Source organism: Fulmarus glacialis, unplaced genomic scaffold (assembly GCF_000690835.1).
Source record: "Fulmarus glacialis isolate BGI_N327 unplaced genomic scaffold, ASM69083v1 scaffold40683, whole genome shotgun sequence".
NCBI lineage: Eukaryota > Metazoa > Chordata > Aves > Procellariiformes > Procellariidae > Fulmarus > Fulmarus glacialis.
Window position 1 is genome coordinate 66,476 of NW_009203048.1, and position 13,827 is coordinate 80,302.

The window sequence follows — 13,827 nt, forward strand, 5'->3', positions numbered from 1 at the left end:
GTCCATAATTTTCTACTCATCTGGTTAGGAAACATACCCGTGTCAAGGAAAGGAGAAGACCAGCTTTGTAAGTACCTTTAAATATGCACAACTCCTTTCTTGAACAAAGCGTATCCATACATTGCAGTCATTCTAAATGTGTTTTACGAAGGCCAAACACTGCTCTCGTGTTATCTTTTATGACTTCTTGAATATTTTATTATGCCTATGGTAAGTTTCCCTGTAGAGACGTTCATTGTGTCATAGATCAAGCAAATATTACTTTTTTAAGAATATTTAAAAACCCTGTATATATCTGTTCAGGTAAATATTCTTGAGGCTGGTTTATATATAGGCTGTGAACGATGTGTAACAGACCTCACTTCTTCCTGTTTGTCGCAAAATATTGGAATAGCGTTCACTTGAAAAATCCCACTTGGACCTTCCAAAGATGTTCCCTTTCTTCCCTCTTCAGCCCAAGTTCTGGTGATGTGTTTTCTAAATTATCCTAGTGGTTATATATCATACTTAGAAAATGAAGTACAACTTAGATTGTCCACACTACTTGTGAACGGTTCCAATGACAGTCAAATCTGACATTAAAGTGCTGCACATTTGTTACTCTGATTTTATTTTTTTTATGACACAGAATTTTTATATATACTCAAAAAATGTTTCAACTCATTTTTGCCTTTCAACTCTGTCAAAAAGAGACTACCTTTCCTTGTTTGCAGTTTCTTTCCCACTCTCTTCGTGTTCTCCACCAATTCACTATTAATTCCTAGCTAATAAATTAATTAATCACAGCGATTAATTGAATTTAAATTGAATCAATGTTATCCTATAACACTTATGTATCAGTTGGGTATTCTGACACTAGAATCATGGGAAAAAAATAGTCCCTGGTTGACAATAAGACTCTAGTCCCAAGATCAGCTGTATTTTCCATTCATTGTTGAGGTTAAACAGCAGTATAATGGAAATACTGTTTTTTCATAGTATTTCCCTCAATATTTTCACTTTCTGAATGAGTGAGAGTTTTTACTCAACATCTTTAACTATGCAGTTCAGTGACTATTTAGAAACCGTCCACTTTTCTTTTAAATTGGAGAGAAAAGTCACGAGTGCCTTAATTTGGAATCTGTGACAATAATTAACATATTCTTATAATTTAATACTTCGATTATTTTTTTTTTACCGCTACAAAAAAAATCAGCAAAATGCCCAGAAGATGTCCGTGGGCAGAGGTGGGCATGCCCGCAGGATGGGTGGGAGACGGGAAACTTGGCGGGCTGGTCGGTAACCCTGGCAAAGGGGCTGGGCGAGGGGGGCTAGTGAAAAACCCGTCACCCGCCCTGAAGGACTTGGGCTGTTTGGCTTTGCTGACCTCCATGAACACGGCTTTGCCCGAGAGACAGACGAGTCCTGATGACCTGTTGACAAGTACTTATTTACTTGATTTGTACCATGATTAGGTCTTAATTACTAGAGTGCCCGGTAGTGTGCTAGGTACTGCGTAAAACAGATAAAAAGGCCAAGATCTCAATTCTGTAAGGAGAAAACAGCTAATTCCCTGTATGACCTTACAGCAGGTCAACAAAATGAACAGGAAAGCAGGAACTGAGGCTAGGGGAGGCGTAAGAGTTGACATGAGTGCAATAACCTGGTTATTCATCAAAGATATGGGCATGCCGTGATGCCTGTGTATTTTTTTCCCTAAGAACCCCTTTGTCCCTCCCGATGCAGAGTTTTATTTTAAGTGAACATCCCTAGGGTTACGTGCATTGCTGATGCCCCTCTTCATCGAACCCCTGGGACTGGGACTGGGCCACTCGACCCCAGGGGTTTCCCTGTCTGCTGGGTATCCTATGACTTGCCTCCTCCTACTCGGGTAATGTCTCCCTTAGAAAACCTGGGGGTAAATTTTGCCTGTTCTAACGCCAGCAAGGCGAGCAGCCAGCGCCCGGTTTCCATGCCAGATTACAACTCCCACTCCACCTCCCATCTGAAACCCGCATTTGTTGCTTGACTCACCGCTTTGCACATTTTCTCTTGGACTAACCGAAAACAACCCCCCAAAAACCCCTACAGTATAGGTTATGGCAAACAAAGCAGTGCTCAATGTTCTATTTACCTCTTCTAGTGCTGCTACTCGCTCCGAAGAGCTCACCCCCCCCAGCCCGGCGAGCATCCCCTCCGCCCTCCCTCGCGTGCATCTCCGCTGCCCGCTCTGTGCTTTCACGACAGGTACCACAGCTGCTGTTCCTCAAACGCTTTGAGCTCCCTTCTGGACTTCACCCCTCCTTCCCCCTTCGTGCATCTCGACCCTGGTGCTGCGGCACTCGGCACCTCAGCCGCGATGTGGGCACAGCTCCTGCCGCCTCGCCATCGCGCCCTCCCACCCAGCCGCTGCCTGCTTCCCCCAGTCCCCTCTGCAGCAAGAGATTTTCATGTATTTTTTTCCCTTGTTGCTTTTTGAAGCGGACTGAAGTAAAACGCGGGGAAATCTCTCCACCTGGAGAGCAGGAAAACCTGGGTGTTTCTTTTAAAAAAGAGATGGCGCAGCAATTTGATGCTGAGGACGGGGCGAATTCCCAGCCAAGAACAGTGAGCCCAGGAACGTAGTGCTCCTGTCTGCTAGAGGAAGAAAGACACCTGAAATGGCACCCTTTTTTTAACCTGCCTCCAACAAGAGGGTTGGTTCTTTTTTAACACTGATCTCTCAAAATAATGAATGAAATAGCAAGGCTGTAAGGATTTTTTAAATGACCCTGAAAACGGGGAAAAGAGACAAGCAGGCATCAACCTCGCCTCTGCTCACATCTGATAAAAATCAGGATGCCCCCGAAATGCAAAGGCGCTGACTTGGGGGCCTGTGCCCGAGCGGTGGGACTGAGCTACAGCCCGGGCTGGGGCCGTGTTGCCCGCGATGAAGGGGGCTGCAAATACAGAGCTGCAACTATTCATTTATTTTTGTATTACATGCAATGCGAGCTGGCTGTTGCAAAATACCTTAGAGGCTGAAATCCCACAGCTGCCCAGTATGATGGGGTGGGATTTATAGCCCGTACAGGCAGAGCAGGATGGTTTGAGCGTGACCAGTGCGACTTGTTATGTTCTTGGCCCGATCTACTCTCTGCACCAGCCGAATTGTTGCCCATAACTCAGTTCAGCGGTGTGTGCAGCACGAAAGGTCAGCCCCGCAGAGCCCGGTGGGAAGATGTACCGGTGCCTTCAGGCAGCGCAGTTAATGACCCTCAGCACCTCGACACAGGGTGCTCTGGTGACTTACAGTCCTCACAGACAGGACTGGCTAGTAAAGAAGCTCTGTTTTCCTTTGGGTTATTTTTTTTCCTTCTTTTAATTTTCTTTGTCCCTCGTTGTAAGAAAAAAGAAAATTCCTGAAAAAGGGATGAAAACTCATGCTGGTGGCACAAAACTCAAAGGTGAACAAGGCCTTTGCATGTCTCATCTTAAGTTTGGGAAACATTGTGGGTCATGTTTTACAAATGCTTGTAGTTGTAAGACAAAAAGCAAGACCCAAAAGAAATCACTGGGTTTTTTAACCAGTTCCCAATACTAACTTAAAACAAAAAAAAAAAAGAAAAAGAGGGAGCCCTGCTGTGGTGCTTCTACCATGCAAATTGCCACTGCCTGGAGGCTCGTTTAATTAAGCACTTCAGCATCTAACCCTTGGCAGTCTATGGTGTCTTTGACACTTGTCCAAAGCCATCAGATAAAGGCAGTAAGCACAGCAGAGAGCAGAAAGCCAGCTGCGTCTGGTAAACAAGACAAGCGCTAAATCAAACAAGAAGCCCATCCCAATTTACAAAGGTCAGAGCACTGGCATTTCCAGAAGTAAGACTCAAATTCCTGGGTTAGCAAAGGTTTCTCCCCACAGTTGCATGTGCGTGATGCCGTGCATGGCTTGATGGCCACATCGCTCTCCGCGCCATCGGATGCCCGACCCAAGAGCCACATGCTTTCCAGTTACTCTTTCACTCACAAGAAGAGGGTGCAATGGCGGCTGGCACTTCCACCGCCCTCTAATCACGGCAGAGCGGAGTGGAGCGTTACCTGAAGAGGAGATTTCTTTTTTACTGCAAGGAGTATTGCAGAGGGAGAGTTTTTAATGTTTTATTTAAGGCCACAGTAAACTCAATGTTAATTGACTTCCAGAAAGTGGAGGGAAGTTTCTGCGTAGGAAAGTGCATAATTTCTCCAGAGGATTTGCTTTGAGGGCTTGCAAAGCCTGACCTGAGTGGGGTCAGGCAGGGAGACCAGGCTGGCATCTTGGACTCCCACCTCTCTTTTCTTTAGGCAGGTCCAACCAAGCTAGAAAAGTGTAATAAGGCATCTGCTAGTAATATTTATTTTTTCAAACAACTGTATTATTTTCCGCTTTCAACCCTCATCTGCCTTAGCATAGCTGCACCCTGCAGGCCAGTACCTACTGTACTGGTTTTGAGCATTAAGAATGCAGAATTTTCCTAACATCAGCCCTGAACACACTGTGGTGCAGACAATTCAATATGAGCAGCTAATATTTATCTGAATTTGGAGTGTTGCATTGGGCTCCAGTCTTATTTTTACATGGAATCCAAGACAATTACTTTAAAATACAGTGTCAAAAATATTGGTGGACCACAAATAGAGGCTAACTACTGGCTTATTAATTACCTTCTCCAGCAAAACTTTCTTTCAAGTGGCTGATCTGAAATGGTCTATATCCCACCTCATAGCGAAGCTTCAGGTTGTTCTCGTCACCCAGATCGTCAGCACATCTAGTCCTAGCGCAAAGAAAATGGGTCGAGCACAGCTGAACTCCTCCAGGAAAGTACCACATGTTGACACAGACAGCAAGCGCCAGCCAGCCCCGCTCTCTCGGCAGTTTTTCACTTCCCAAGCTTGCTCAGCACAAAGTCAGCTCTCTATTAAACACAACTTCAGCTTTGAAGCTGGCTGGCTCTGGCATCCAGCCGTTGGCACACAGGATGCCATCTTTATCCTGATGTCTGAGTATTTTCTCTCTGTAAAATTATTTCAATCCGGTAGATACATCAGCTTCTTTATGATTTCTCAAGCACATTTTAGTCTCCCAAGGCAAGGCATTTTCTCAAGCCTGAAAACTCTTTATGTGATTCTTTTCTTTTTTTTTTTTAATTCGTATCTTCAACAATAGCCTTTATTTTTTAATGGGGGAAGGGGATGCAGTCACGCTTGTAGATGACGTCCTGGCGTGGCATTGCCCTTTCTCCCCTCACACGTGGACCACATCGGCTCAAATCACAGTGGGTACTGACGATTTCTAAAGCCAATGGGGCAGGAAAAATGCTGGAGCAGAAAGCATAGTACTGCCCTGCATTGCTACCACCACCAGAGAAATACAGACTTGCGTGTGCACTGTGGCCAGCGAGACTGGAAAGTGTGCCAGAGCCCACTGCCGAGTTAGATAAAGCGTCTTGCATTAAGCTAAAAACCCCCTCCGTCAGACACTTAACATATAGCAGAATACTATATGGGAAAGGGGGGAGTAAGAGGATTGATGTAAATATAAAGGTTTGAGATTTTTTTAGGTTTAGAAAGGAAAGCAGCAGTTGCTGTGTTAAACACGCAGGATCCAGTGTTGGTGGTGGGTGGCTGGTTCTTCCCTGCACCCATCCAGTGGCTTCATTCAGCCCCATGTGTCCACCCTGGTGGGGAGGTGGCGAGGCCATTGAAACGGGGACTTGATGGAGTCAGTTTGCTGAAGACTTCATGTTTGCAAGGTTTAAAACAGACTCTGAGCCTCCATGGGAAAACTAATAGCATCCCTAAAGAGTACTAACTATGCTAAGTTCCCACTTCTGAAGGCAGGAAGCTTTCCCAAGCACCGGACATCCCAAACATGCTGCCCTTTCCTCATGGACAAATATTTGGGCAAACGTATGGCCAAAAATAATAACCCAACAAATTACGATTCCAAATAAAAGGTGAGGGGGCTAAAAACTTTTTTTATTTCTTTCCCCAAACTTCACTGAGGATGCTGAAAACTAATAAAAAGTCGTGATTAAATTTGAAAGCTACAGCTGAAGAAAACAAAATTCAAACACTTTTGTCAATACCTAAATCATGAAGAGCAGAGAGCAACGTTTTAAAACTCATTGGCATTTTAATAGACAAATATTTGCCTCTCTTGCTACAGGTTTGTATTTTGGACACACAAGCCTGTGATTTGCCTGTGTGGATTCCTTATTCATCCTGGACTTTGTGTCCTTTAAGTCCCCCATGAAGCACAAGTCCAGAAATAGCGCCAGGAATCTCAAGGGAAATTCCCAGCCCGCCGTGGCGATGAGCCGCCGTCGAGGCGAAGGCTCCGGGAAGCCTTCCTCCTGCCACCGCCCGGGGCTGAGGCGTGCGAGGGGAGCTCAGGGACCAGCCTTGCCGGGCAGCTGAAGGTGTAGCACAGCTCGAGCGAAATAATGCAGGCAAAGCCTTAAGAGAAATGTATGAAGTGGCCTGCTGCGAATTGATCGGGGGCTGTTTTCCAAACTGAGTGTTTTTTCACCTTTTTTATTTCTCCCCTTGTCTCTGAACAGCATTTCCAGCTGCTTGTTCCCCCCACCACTGACTTCATCAATCTCTGAAATCTCTGTGTGCTCCCAACTCTCGCCAAAACCGGGATCCTGCACTCATCCTGCAGACAAAAGCTTGTTCAGGAGATGAATCGAAACAACCCCACGAGTCCTGCTGACAAAGCCTCGGGAACTTTAGTAGGTGGGCCTGGGGTGGTTTTTCTTTTCCCCTTGATAGAAGAGCATCTACATAGAGGGGCTAATTCACATGCTGGTGTCAGCGGTGCACAGTCCTGTACGTGCACAGCTGCAGCATGTCTACAGCACATCCCGACCCTTTAAGATTTGCTAAAAGTCAGGTTCATTTGTCTCAAGACAGACTAATGATAATTTTCAGCACTGAACACATACACTGGAAAACGTGCAATGGAAAAATAAAAATCAGCTTTGCCTGAAAAAGCCTCCTCTTGTAATGCTTGTACATGTGAATTTTCCCCTTTATTTATAAAATATACGAAAGTATTTTTTAATACATCAACTTTAGTAGAGATTTGTACCAACACAGTATTAGTGTGCAACATTTGAAATACATTTGTATTTACTTTGATGTGTTATATGGTACCACTCACGCAGTGTATTTGCAGTAACCTGGTATAGAGGAGGGGCAAAAAAGAATCACACGAAGTGCTCTCTAGAGATACGGTAAATGCTCTTTTTCTTCAAATTTTCCAATAAAACTTGACAAAAGCTCATGCTGACAGTGTCTGTTTTATCCTTTGGGTGTTAGGATTATTGATGACAGGATACTGTCTCCCTTTTGCACTGGATATAAGTCTGCAATCAATGGCGTTTTAAACTGTGGGTGTATTAATTCAGCTGAAATACAGTTGAAATGATGAGCAGGGCCCCTCTCTGCCCTAAAAAAGCAGCTGAGTGTAATTTCTATATCTATACACGTGTTGTTTATACGCAGAAGTTTATAATGGTATCTTTTCCAACCTGAATGATTCTATGATTTGCAGCTGGGAGCTTGCAGATCCAGACTGGACAAATACTACATGGAAAGGTGGAGGAAGGGCTCGAGGCATGCACGGGATCTGTCACCCATCACTGGCAGGGACGAACTCCTTTCAGGAAGGTACCATAGCCCAGTGCAGGCAGGACTGCAGTTCAGCGTACCCTTTTCTAGCGTATTTGCCCTGCGAAACGCAGCCCAAGCCCTGCGCAATCCTACAGCGTGCAGGGTGTAAACCAGGGCGGCCTTTAGTCCTCCCTGATTGATTCAAAGACATCAATCTGTCTTTCTGGGCGAGCTGTGCAGCTTACCACACACTTCTCCGGGAGCCCTCGTCCTCGGCATTGCAGGGAGAGCGATGCACAGCCAACACGGTACCTGGCACCGGCCTCTCCGCAGATCGATCTGGCGGCAGACCTTCTCCTAAAAGCAATAAGGTTGGAATAGGTGAGCTCCCGGTTTTCTTATGCACAGTGTACTACGGCTCTATGGTTTTATATTTAAGATTAGCCTGCCATGTCTGTGTATTTAATTTATAATTATCATTTTGGCCTGGGAAAGATTAGTCTGTCTTCACATGGAGCTATTGTAACACTGAGACACAGATGGCTGATTATCGAAATGTCTAATAGCATCTTTGTAATAGTCCTAAGGCAAAAAAACCCCGCTTTTGACAAGCATTATTTGCTGAAACAAATTCCATTTAATTAAGACATGAAGTCTGCACTGAAAGACATCCTAGCTTGTCAACAATATTAACTGCAGCATATACTGCTAAAGGTTATGCTTTGCATTAAGGCTAAACGGTAAAGGACAGGAGCTTTTTGAAGAATTTCTTAGTTTTTTCTATGTAGCAAGGCTAAGATGGTCATTTTTCTTGAACACTATTTTACTCTAGAAGCTTAAATCAGTGCTGATGAAAACACCCAATTTGACAGCTTTGGAGGCTAAAATCCTCTCTGTACCCTAAAAACTAATTTCACCAGCACGGGCTGCTCTGCGTGCCCTGCCCCAAGGTCTGCAGAGCCCTGCCATCCCGGCGTGGCACAGCGGGGCCATCACCATTCATGAACGCTTCTTGTACAGGATGGGTGTTAGCAAACCATCCCTCGTGCAACTGCATCAGCGGGACAATATTGCACCAGAGACTCAGCAGAAACTGTGGGCTCAGTCCCAGGGGCGCGGAGGTTGCTGTGCATCGTTTGTTGAGTGAGACTCGTTAATGCACGGAGGGGTTATATGCAGAGCCGGCAGCTCAAGGTCTGTAGTATCCCATATGGCAGTAAAACTATTCAAGGAGAAATTATGCAGATAGTCAACATGTTCAAGCCGAAATGAATTATGCTGAAAACATCAGCGCAAGTAGCAGTCAATTTGTGTTACGGTCAATGAACGCAGCTTCATTTGTTTTCTCCTGTTAGAGGCCCCGGGGGCTGAGGGGCCTGGGGTACTCGGGGATGCTCCAATAAACACTCTAAAGCTATTGCTCTTGCATCGGTATGCGACAACACTTGGAAGTTAGCAGGGAAAAAAGTTCAGTAGTAATAGCCATGGTGCGTGTGGCACAACACTTCATCCACTAGCAATTCATCCGCTAGTTTTCCGGACACACTAGAGGGCATTTTAATCAAGGCAGGATGAGTTTGGCAAGTGTGGGAGGAATAAGGGCAGCAGAGAAGGTGTTAGTTTTAATTACTGCAGTTGCAACTACAGGCTGACCAGCTCTTGCTGGTCCCTGGATGCGATGGGAGCTGCGGAATCCAGCCGCTTTGCAGGACCTGCCTCCCCCGGGCAAGACCAAGAAAATGCACTGGTCCATCTTATCATTACGGGGCGGGAAAAGGACAATCAGCAGCTGCACTTGCCTGGCATTATATTGAAAGCAAGAGTACAGCACTCTTCAACGCAAAACTGGCCACTGTCCCTCCAATAAGCCGAGTCTGCTGATTGCTGCAAGCCAGATTTTTATAACCAGGCTTACATTGATTAGCAACTTCTACTGACGCCTTCTGAGTGCCAACGCAGAGTCCAATGGCCACAGCATCAGATAAAATGGACTCTGGACAAGGCACAGATTTTGGGAGCTATAATCAGGTTTGTGTCAAACACCCCTTCGAAACATCACCAAAGCAGGATGGTGGCTGATACAGTCTTCACAAAACACTGGGTGATGATACAGAATATGTTAAATTTCTGTTTATTTAAATCCTTCCAGCAATAAAATCAAACCCACTGGCAGTTGTTTCAAAGTGTTTCTTTAAGGCAGCCAAACAAATCCCTGAATTATCATCTGCAGCAAACAAAATGCAGACACGCTATTAAGCCGGGCTGTAAATATCGTTGAAACCAATGACCAATAAATTAGGGGCTGCGGTGGCAATGGTGTTAAAGCAAGCCTGGAAGGAGATGCTCACTAGGGGCAAATAATGTATTTGCAGTGTTGCAGGAGAGACGAGAGAGGCAGCTGATGGATGCCGGTTGTGTAGCACACATTGTTCACTAAACCGTTCAGACTGCTGCCAAGCGCCTCGCGATCGATGGGCGAGTGATAGCCGGGAAGATTTACACTCCCTTTCACACCTCCTCGGAAAGGCTGGGACGGTCCAGAGCTGTGAGATTGCTGAAAACTCAGTGCCAAAAAAAAGCCCCCGGGTCACCCAGCCCCGGGTACAGGCTGCTGGTTTCCAGACCGTCAATAAAGTGAATATGGCATCTTCAAGGATTTGCTGTCCTCTCCCCCTGTCAGAAGGAAAAATATTCATTAGACGAACTTTATGAATGGCTGTAGCGAGCTACCTGCTGTGTCTGCAGTTGGAGCCGAAGGAGCAAGGACCCTCAGCCACCACAGCAGGGTCCCGGAGCCGCACCGTTCAGCTGGGGGGTGATTTTTCCAGGTGACGGGGACAGGACACCATCTGATTACTAAGGCTGTGCTGAACAAAAGAAGAAAGCCAAGAACCGTAAGAAATCTAATATGACATTACTATAATCCTTTAACAGATCAGGACATACTTCATGGTTTCCAGCAAGCTTCTAAAGCAATAAACCTTTTTTTTTTCCTTATTTATTTATTTTTGCTCTTGAGGTGAGATTCAATTGAAGTGTCAGATGGTTCATAGAAGATGATAACAAAGTTTTGCAGGATGAAACTGTCCTGGTTTCGGCTGGGGGTTAAACCACGACAGAAACTCAGCACATGATGGAGGTTTCAACCTTGCAGGACTTACAGCAGACAAGTTCCCACAAGCAGCAGAGTAAAGCACTGTAGGAGTGCCCCCACACGCTAAACATGAGAAATGTCTGTGACAGCCCTTCGCTGCTTGGGTTCAGGACTGGATCCCATGATGAGATAGGTGGCAGGGATGACATGAGTAATGCCACCTCATGGAGTGACTTTGGTGGGGTGAGAGAAGGGACAGGGACCGACCCCTGCTGCAAAAAGTGCACGGGAGCTGCCAGGGAGATGTTAATCCCTGCTACAGGCACATGAAAAACTGAAGCAGGAAACAAGCAACAGCAATGGGGCTCACTGCAGGACTGGCATCTGCCACTCGACTGCTCCGTGTACGAAGTGCAGATGTCCTTCCACCTTCTGCCTCTCTGGGCAATATTTCATGGCAGCAAGCTGCTTTCCCTTCTCTGTGCAGTGTCCAGAACAAAGAGGATCAGAGCCCTGACTGGCTACTGGCATAAAAAATAATTGGAAGGAGCAATGCTCTTCTGAACACGGAGCAATCAATAGGAATACTGGATTTGCCAATATTTCAGGTATTGGTGAAGGTGAAGCCATTTTCAAAAAGGAAGAAAAAAGAAAAAACATTTCTACCTGCAACCCTTAAGATGGCTGTTAGCAGTATTAATCATCTGATCACGAATGGCTTCAATCCAGCATATGGAGATTTATGCCCTTAATTCCCTTTGAAGACAAGGTACCGCAGGTAGGTAAATCCCTACCCAGATTGAAGCAAACGTCCTGCCTCTGGAGGTGTCAGTGTGCCCTGTGCCTCCGGAGCCCTGGCTGGCCCGGGGTGAATCAGCTCATGGACTGTGCTGCAGAGCCCCAAGTTCATCAGCTGCAACACCAATTTGTAATTAACTGCAAAAACAGAAGTTTAAATCAGCATGCTTTTTTTTTTTTTTTTCTTTCAAGATGCTTTACGGTCACTACATGGGGCATGCAATTTCATCTTCCTGCAGTAACAGATACTTAAGCCAAGTAGCGTCAGTTCACTGAAGATGATGTTTAAATCTCCATTAAACTCATCATTCCCACAGTAAATATTCACAAACTAATAATATTTTTAATGTCTTAGTGGGTGAATTTTACGTTATTTAATCATTTGTCCAGTTATATTTACGACATTTTTGGTTGTGCCATCACATGATTTAATTATTTAATGACGGGGCAGGGCAGCAGCCTCTACCATATATTGGTAGACCACGGAAGTCATATATGTCACATGCATTAATTGTTCCTATTAGGACTGTGTGAAAAACATCCTGTGATGACAAAAACATCAAGAAATTATTCTTCTTGTACCTTTACTCCAGAGGCAAAGACTGGATTGTGATTGTATGGCGTAGCTTGGGGTTACATGTAGTCATAACCTTTGAGGGGCAGTCCAGGATCGCCAGTTAAAAACAGCCGTATATAAATATAAACAAACCCAGCAATTACTATGGCAACTGGAAGCGCCGCATATGCAGATTACACCGCACCCTCCCTCCTGGCAGGTTTGGTCCGCGCAGTCCCAGTATGGACCAGTCAGGCGTTACCCAAAGGTGGCCTCATGGGTACCCCGGGATTGGAAACCTTGACTTCTGGTTCCACTTTAGTGGAGCAAGTCTCACCACATTGACTTGATGTATGAATGCAGAAGAAGGAGTGGGAAAAAAATAAGGAAATTTTAGTAGAGATAAATAGGATTTACAATGTTGTCATCTCTAGCAACTTTGGCGTTTCAATTCATTAAAAGCCCAGACAAATTAGATGTTTGTATTCATTTAAAATAATTTCTCCTCTTTGACCTAGCTTAATTTATCATTTTACGTCTTTCTGCAGTGCTTAGGAGAGCTGCTGTTTAAATGAACCCAAAGGAATATATGAGTAAAATATTAAGTAGTTATCATTAACAACACGCTACATTAAAACCCAGCACCATAGCTTCCCTACAGCTATTTTTGCCAAGCCAGACACAAAGTGTTCTCCTAAAGATGTAAGATTTGTATTTCCTGCAGTATTGAAGCCGAGACACCTTGTGACAGTGTTTTCACAACTAACACATGTATCTCAGGAATTCAACTGTAGTCACTGCAGAGAAAAAGAAACAGCAAAGGGGAAATCCTGCACCTCAGCATAAACTAATCCTTATTCAAATAACTTTTTTTTAAAAAAATTTTTCTACCTCCCATGGTTTATTTCTGCCATTTTGTATAAATTTTGGAATTTCATGTGCTTTTACGAGTAGCTATATTTGGTGATGATAAGTGCTATTTATAATTGTGTACGTTCAAATATTTTCAGAAAGGAGAGGCTGGATAATCAACAAGCATCTACTCAAACATTCATATCTTCGATTTCAGACATGAATTTTTGTTTACCTCAGCCCTGGGTGTACTCTGACAGGTCCAATGCAGATAACATTTATGCACTCGTGCAGAGTTCCAGGTAACCCAAGAGTAAGGCTCTCTCTAACTGCGTTATTCATTTCTCCATCATCAGAAAAAGATAGTGTCAGTGAAGGCTACATAAATTATATTTATCCAGAGGGCTTAAGCAAAGACATAAGGAATCCTGGTAAGGGTTTGGTATCTTCTTTTAAAATGACATGTATTAATGTGGTTGTCAGGCGGAGAGAGGGATAAGGAAAAGATATCAGACTTCCCTAACACCTTGAGCAAGTCAGGGACAGAATGGAATAAACTAGTAAAGACAATACAAATATTAACTACATGAAGGTGATGTTACTACTTTATTACAGTGCTTCCTGCATAACACAAAAACATAAAAAAATTCTAAATTGCAACAAAACCTAACATTATCACCAAGCAATTTCTTCCATAAATAGCTGATCTGGGCTGCACTAACATCGTCTCAAAAGATCCTTTCCAGGATGGGCCTCTATTAGATGCCAGCAAAAGCCATTCCTGTGGTCTGGTAATAGCAGAGCAGACATACACGTGTACCCTGCATTGGAAAACAGTATGGCACCTCTGTCCAAAGCACAAAGAGTAAGTGCAAAGAAGCAAAAAGTGTGTGTGTATATATATATTTATACT